The sequence below is a fragment of the Eptatretus burgeri genome, chromosome 2, assembly GCF_056783735.1.
Source record: "Eptatretus burgeri isolate ZD-2024b chromosome 2, Ebu_testis_v1, whole genome shotgun sequence".
In the NCBI taxonomy this organism is placed as follows: Eukaryota; Metazoa; Chordata; class Myxini; order Myxiniformes; family Myxinidae; genus Eptatretus; species Eptatretus burgeri.
This window is the reverse complement of record NC_140962.1, coordinates 66,871,218-66,878,670: the sequence shown is the minus strand read 5'-3', so window position 1 is coordinate 66,878,670 and position 7,453 is coordinate 66,871,218. Positions and strand designations below refer to the sequence as shown.

General features: G+C 42.1%; 1 long non-coding RNA gene across 1 annotated transcript in view; it reads right to left on the bottom strand.

Moving 5' to 3' along the window:
* Positions 1 to 6,205: 6,205 nt before the first annotated feature.
* The window catches only part of LOC147032214 (uncharacterized), a 38,705-nt gene continuing 37,457 nt past the window's right edge, over positions 6,206 to 7,453 (bottom strand). The window contains exon 4 of the long non-coding RNA XR_015051995.1: positions 6,206 to 6,296. This is a non-coding gene — a long non-coding RNA (uncharacterized LOC147032214). The remainder of the gene's footprint in view (positions 6,297 to 7,453) is intronic.

The window sequence follows — 7,453 nt, the reverse complement described above, 5'->3', positions numbered from 1 at the left end:
ATTATAGGTTTGGAATTATCGATGATCCAGAATGTTTTAATACTACAATAAAACCCTCGCCTTTTCATGGTAGTTTTTTTTTTAAGCATTTATAAGTTAGTTTCATCGTCCCTGTAATACTACCTGAAAATGGTTTCAAAGTACATTCTTTACCTGCGATGATGAACCTCATCTTAAAATGTTTTTGGGATCCAATAAATGAATGGTAAATTATGATGTTTATCTGGAACCAACTGTCTTCTCGCTTTTGAGTGATTTATATGATGTTGTATTAAGTCTATTTTATTATCTTTACTTATTTTGTAGGTCGTTGAGAGTCTGGTCTGTAAGCCAAATTCTTCCAAAAAAAAAAAGAAAAAACAAACCAGGTCTGCATATTTATAGGTCCATTAACTAGTTCAGAAAGCTCACAAGTATCCCCCAGGCAAATATCCCAACAAAATTTCCCCCCAATTCTCTCTCCTCCACCGTCCTATTATCAATCCTATTATCAATCGCAGCTGTGGATCGGCTCCATGACTTACTGTCACCAACGGCATGGTGTGACCATGCTGCCCCATCAGAAATATTCCCATCTAATAAGTTCCACATACTATACTGTGTTAATTTGTCCATTGTTTACCAACGCCCTTATAATTCCTGTAAAAGTAAACTGATGTCTCTTAATGTTTTTGTCCTATTTACATGATACAAGTACATGATACTACATGGGGCAAAATTGCTGTTCACCTCTGCAAGATAACTACATTTGCAAGCATTGAACAATACACGTTTTGTGTCACAACTGTATAGAAAGGGACTATCACAAATCCAAATGCTTGGGTAGAGGAATATCTCAGGAGATTTTCTTCATTCGTATGCAGCACAGTGCTGGCTGTGCAGTAGCATCATCGGCAGAGGTCATTGCTGTGTTGCTGATGCAGTTTCTCATCAGCCCTCTGCAGGTTGGAGTAAGAATTTGGAATTTGGCCAAAGTGCCAGTGATAGCTCGCGTATTCTTCGTGAAGGTCACCATGGGATATTTAACATCCACCAATGAATGCTGGCAGACAGGACACCCAGTTAATGTCCATCCAAGGGACAGCACACACATTGATGAATAATCCTGCCTGTGAAACACCAGGATGGCAGGTTATAGCTGGGTCTGGATTCCAACCAAGGCTAGACAGCTATGAGATGAGTGTGTGCACCTTTAAGCCATCCTGCCAGCCTATCTCAGGAAATGGTTGAATAAGAGTTTTCACCATGTTCGAAATGAAACCAGGCAAATTGTTGCACATACATTTTATGTCACACAGTCAATACGGTCTGCAGATTGTGTGTAAAGTACAGAGTGATTCGGCAGTGGATAGACCTCAAAGTGGGCAACCAAAAGTGACCAATACCAGAACAATGAAAAGACATTTCAATTCAACTTTGTTAAACAACTCTAGAAAAGCAACTCAAATTCATGAAGATACAGGTAATGATAAATCAACATCAATTACTTTGAACTGTCATTAACAACTAAGGGAGTTTATTAGTATGTAGCACTAGTATATACGAGTTTGTGAAGGGTTAACAGACTTATTCGGATTTTTGAAGAATTCACGAGCTGGATCGATAACAATAGCGCCGTTGAGCTAATCTACTTGTAGATCAATGGCAAGTTCTCGATAAGCTTCCACATAGATTTTCATAACAGGTGAGATATCTCGGAAAGAGATAGATGTATTGGATAGTTTGGATGCTTTTGGAATTGGCCGGCAAAATGCAGATGGAATTGAATGTAGATAAATGAGAAAAAACAATGCTGAGATATTATCTTATTATTGGGGAGATTCTGGAGGAAAAAAGTTTGAGAGAAGTGTAGATGAAACACTCAAGCAAAGAGAGCGGTGTCCATCAGCTGAGACAAACACACCTTTACAATGCATCAGGAGGGGTATAATGTTTAAGTCGAGAGAGATTGTGTTTGTATTCCTCAGACCCAGGTTAGGCTGCATTTAGAGCATGACATTCAAGTTTTAATCGCTATGTTTTAGAAAGGATTTTGCTGAATCAAGAAAAGTTCATAATTGAGCACTATGATGGCTCCAGGGATATGAAATATCAGATCATCGTTTTAACGAATAATGATAAAAAAAAGAAGATAAATACATTAGATTATGTTCCCCAATACAGGAGGCTATTGGGCCAATACAAAGCCGATGCTAGTATTGTCAACTGATTGATGTTTGTCTGTGCTCTATCCTTTTTAAATGCTGAGCATCAAGCAAGGAAGTGGTACAGATAATTTTTAAAGTCTTTGGTATAACTCGACCCGGGTTGCAACCGCCAACCTCCCAGACTCAGAGAAGATGCTCTCACAATTACACCACCGAGTCTGGTCATTAACGATGTTTTCATTAAAAAAATAAAAGATTGCTTGGGGATAGAATGACTAAAAAAATATAAAGTGAATTTGGGAGAATAGAGTGAAAGTTTTCCAGGAAAGGTAGAGAGTGGGAGTGAGGATAGTTGATCAGTATAAAATGAATTGCATTAAGATTGAGAGTTTTTTGTTTGCTTGTTTGTTTTTTGTATACATAGCTGAGGCTTGTGGAAGAGCTAGAATTAGTATACTGAATAGATCAGGACATAACAGAACAAAAGGAACAGTTGAGAGAGGGGGGGAAACACCAACAACAGAGTTGAAGGCCAAGATAGAGGCAGAATTGACAATGGGTATGAGGAAGGAATGATGGGGCAGGAGAGATGCATAGGATGGACAAGATGGATACAGAAGGAAACTCTCAGGAAGGAAACTGTAAACTTGGGAGGAGGGATTGGGGTTGGAGAATAGATTGTTGCTGGTGGTTTGTATGGGCAGGGGGGTAGAAATATGTTTATGCCTTGTGATGAGCTCCTGTGGACCTTCCCCCACGTTTGTCCTGATGATCCCTTCGCACATATCTCATCAGCTAAAACGCCAAAATAATAAAATAGAAATTAAATTAAAATTAATAATGGCAGTGACACATTGCAGGCTTGATCAGAAAACTGCCTTTTTGTTTCTTTTTAGGTCATCTCTTCGAGCATGACCTAATGATATTGGTGTTGAGAGGAGAGGTGACGATCCGTCCGTCTGTCCGTTCACAATGAAGTTGAAGCGGGAGATCTGGTCATTCGTGATCCTGATAGAGGTCGATGAGACGTACACGATGGTATGACTTTCAAGGTCACCGAAGGTTAAGGTCAAGGTCACGAGGCCTTTGAAGTTGCGAAAATGACGATTTTCAAATTCTATCTCCTCCGCCATTTCTCAAGCGATCTTGAATTTGATTGTAGCATATGAATCTACGGGACAATATCTAAATGTTGGTCAGGCGGGATTTTCGATATTCGCTTTCGTTTTCGCGTCACGTGACTTCAAATTTTGCAAAAACTGCCCTTCCTTCAGGAGGCTATATATTCTCTACTGGGCATGGTAAAAGTTAGTGAATGGTGTCATTGCAAAGCAGCCGACCTTGTTTCTCGCAGAGAAGACCGTCACTCCCGCATGGGTGTATTTTTTGGTAGTTAATTCGCTGAATCAATTCAAGAGATCATGATGAACATTTTGGTTTGTCACACTCCACATCAGAATGCTGTAATAGAATTTCACAAAAAAAAAACACGAGACACACACACACCTCATTCATTTACAGTGGAGTGTTAAAGGGTCTGCAGGGTCTTTGGGGTCTTCAGGTGCCTTTGAATCCTCTGGATATTTTGGGTCCTCAGGGACTTTTGGGTATTTTGGGTCCTCGGAACTTTGGGTCATCTGTATCTTTTGGGTCCTCAGTGAATTTTGAGTCCTTTTGGGTCGTAGGAGGTATTTTGGATCTTCAGGGCCTTGTAAGTTCTTAAAGGGTTTTCAAAGGTTGAAGGCCTTTCTGTGCCTGTTTGTGGTGAGCATGTTGAGGTCGTGGAGAGATTCACTTACCTTGGCAGTGATATTCATGTCTCTGCTGGCTGTGAGTCAGAGGTCAATAGACGTCTGGGTCGAGCCTGGGGAGTCATGGATTCACTGGATAATGGGGTGTGACGCTGCCAGTACCTGTGCGAGAGGACGAAAGTCCGAGTCTTCAGGTCCTTGGTGCTTCCAGTCTTGCTCTATGGATGCGAGACTTGGACTCTGACCAAGGATCTGAGACGGAGACTTAATTCCTTTGGTACCAGGTCTCTTCGGAGAATCCTTGACTATCGCTGGTCGGACTTTGTGTCCAACGAGCGGTTGCTGAGAGAGACTCAGATGAGATTTGTAACCTGTATAGTCCATGAGCATCAGCTGCGGCTGTATGGACATGTGGCTCGTTTTACTGATGCTGATCTTGCTCAGCAGATTCTCTCAGCAAGGGAGTCTCATGAGTGGAGGAGGCCAATGGGCCGACGACGTGCCTCGAGGTTGCAGCAGGTTGATCAGCATCTCAAGGAGATGGGGATTGGCCAGGCATCTGCCTGGGGGATGGCCAGACGGAGGCCCCTGGAGTACCGGCGGAAAGTGGACGCAGCGATGCACTGCTCTGGCGCATGCTCCCATACCTGACCTGAAAGGTCGAAGGGGTCTCAGTAGACTAAAGGGTCAAAAGAGTCAAAATGTTCCATTTTTCGTGGAAACACCGTGTGTTATAAAGGCTCTTCTTCCTCATTTTTGATTTGCGGACAGATAGATGGATGGAAATAGTCAAATATTGAAGCGGCTTCACCGCTTAAAAAGGTCAAAAAGGATCGAATGAAGAAACTCACAAGGTTGTTCATAATGCAGATGCAAAATTACGACTGAGGTTTCACAGTTTTGTTCATGAATCATGATCCTTTACCAAAAAGGAGGTGGAGATTTTGCATTCTCGGTGAACTTCCTTCCACTCCTGAAACCCACAAATGGAAATAACAACCAACAGACACAATAATAAGAAAGTACATTTAGCCTAAGATGCTTGGTGTTGTATAATTGTATTCACATTTCATTTAGCTCATCAACTGCAAGCCACATCATCCCGAAAACCAAATCTCACCAAAGAAACCAGAAAAACATTAATGCCCACAGATTGCGACAAAAAAGCCAGCTTGGTATACTGCCATCAATGGTCAAGATACTACACAATACCTCACACCTGCAGACCTGCAGCTATAAACACCAGAGAGAGAAGCATCATGGAGTTCAGAAAACCAAAGAGCAATGAAAAGTGAGTGAAATGCTCTTTCATAATGATACCTTTGCAAAATAATTATTTTTGAGCAATATAGCATTCAGATCCAGACTGGTGATTAGCACAAAGCTCCAGCCGATGTTTGACAAAAAGAAGGATTATTGCAAATATATGTGCTGCATGCCAAACAAACGGAGTGAAAACTTCACCTTTTGAGGCAGTAGATATTGGGGTTGAATTCATGCACGACCCCACCTTTGATCGAGATTCCACTCCGTAAGCTTCTGTACCACCAGTCACAGTCTGTGAAGTCCTCAAGCCCCGGCCAAGATCACCCTCACAAGGATGAAACTTCAAATTAGAGCATAATTGAAATTTGATGGAATTTCTCAGGAATTTAATCCCGTCACAGAAATGGCAACGCAGAGACAGACTCACGGAGAGAACACCCACCATCAGCGTCTGCACGTGGGTGGAAAACAATAATCCGTTTCTATTGCTTCGATTCAAGTGGATCGAGGGATTCGTTTTCAAGACAATAAGTCACTCCGACCACCCCCTCCGTTCACAGTAACAACTCATCACTCTGTAAAACACATCCAATTTTGCAGGTAAGGAAGGATAAGAATAAATTGACTTCTTGCAAACCGCGGTCGCCAAGTGCTTGCCAAGCTCAATCGAGAGATAGTTTTGTGAGATTGAATTACATCATGACGTTTCAGAACTAAAACGTCATATATCTTCCTTAGAACGAGCAAATCCTGTCAACATAAAGTTGCTTTTAAAAGGCGGTGACTATTTGAAGCAGTTACCTGACTTTAATGGTTGCTTTCCACATAGTCATCGAGCTCAGAGCTTCCGGTGAACTCAGCGGTGCACTTTCGGAGAGGTACCATTCCTTGCTCGAAAAGCCATCCTCGAAGGCGACGGCATTACGACTCTTTTCAAAGCATCATCGCATATATACTGTTACCTTCTATGAACACTTCTACTAACACTTGATATTACCTTCCTTTAATACCTAATGTTTTGTTTTCTACCCAACCACCTGTTTTCCTTTTGATCTTCTTCGTTGTTGTCGATGAATGGGTAGTTAAGGGACAGAGCGAAGTAGCAGCGTCATATGGAGTTTGAAAGGTAGATCTGCAGCAAAAGAGAAGCCCATCACTCATCATTGGTACGATGGAAGGAAAGATCTCCACAAGGCGATATCACGGATCTAAAAGTGACAGGATGCAATGATCAGGTGGCGCAAAAGCTTGTATTCGCAGACGACGTCTCAACGCAGTATGTCTGCTGCTTGTAAACATGTTTTGAAGAAAGCATGCGAAACTTGGAAAATATATATATTGATGCCTCCAGAATGCTAATACGGTGCCGAATGCTTTGCCTTAAGGACCGTTTATAACAAAGTTAAACACATGGCAACCTTCCCTGTAAAAGAGTGCGTTTATCACCCATCTGTTTGCTAATTTCAACAGACATTTTGTCTGGTCTTTACGAAGAATCCAATTTGCAGCTGTACGCACCTTCCTTCTGGGCACTGTAATTTAAACTGAAGTGAAAACCCATGCAGATGAGGCCAATGTGAGCCCCTGCATATCAATTCACAGATATTTCCTTGGGGTGGGTGGTAAAGAGTGGGTGGTTGGAGATTCATGGGAAGGTAATGAAAAGGTATGTTGCAGAACAAAGGTAGACAGAGCTCAATGGTAACAGTTTCATCCCTAAAATAAAGTTTAAAATGTCTGTAGGAGAGTGGGTGGGAAGGGGGAGGGGGGTGGAATACTTTGAGGCCTTATTACATGCACAAGAAATAGGACGTACCCCCTCCTGGACGAAGAGGATGGCTCAGAGGTTGTGTACTCACCTGTAAGCTATCACATCTTGGTTTGATTCCTGGCCTGATTATGTATGGCAATTCACATGGAGGGCATTGCATTATTTGGCACACCATCCTTCAAACGAATTTTAATCTGAATATCCCATCTGCTGATGCCACTGGTGGATGTTAAGGATTCCATGGTTCTTCTTGAAAAGAGGAGACCATTATGTTCTGGTACCCTGGCCAAATTCTAGCCTGAAACTAAAGATCCTTGCAACAGTGGCAACCTGTCCATGATTGGTTTTCAGCCACAGAATCAATCACGACTTGATGTGATAACCCTGTTACATATATGCCTGGTGTTGGCTTTATGGTTAGGGTGGTGGGCTTTGGATCCTAGGGTCTGGAGTTCAAATCAGGCTCAGCTGTTGAATTAATACCAGGTGGGGTTAACTCAGCCTGTCATCCTTCCGAG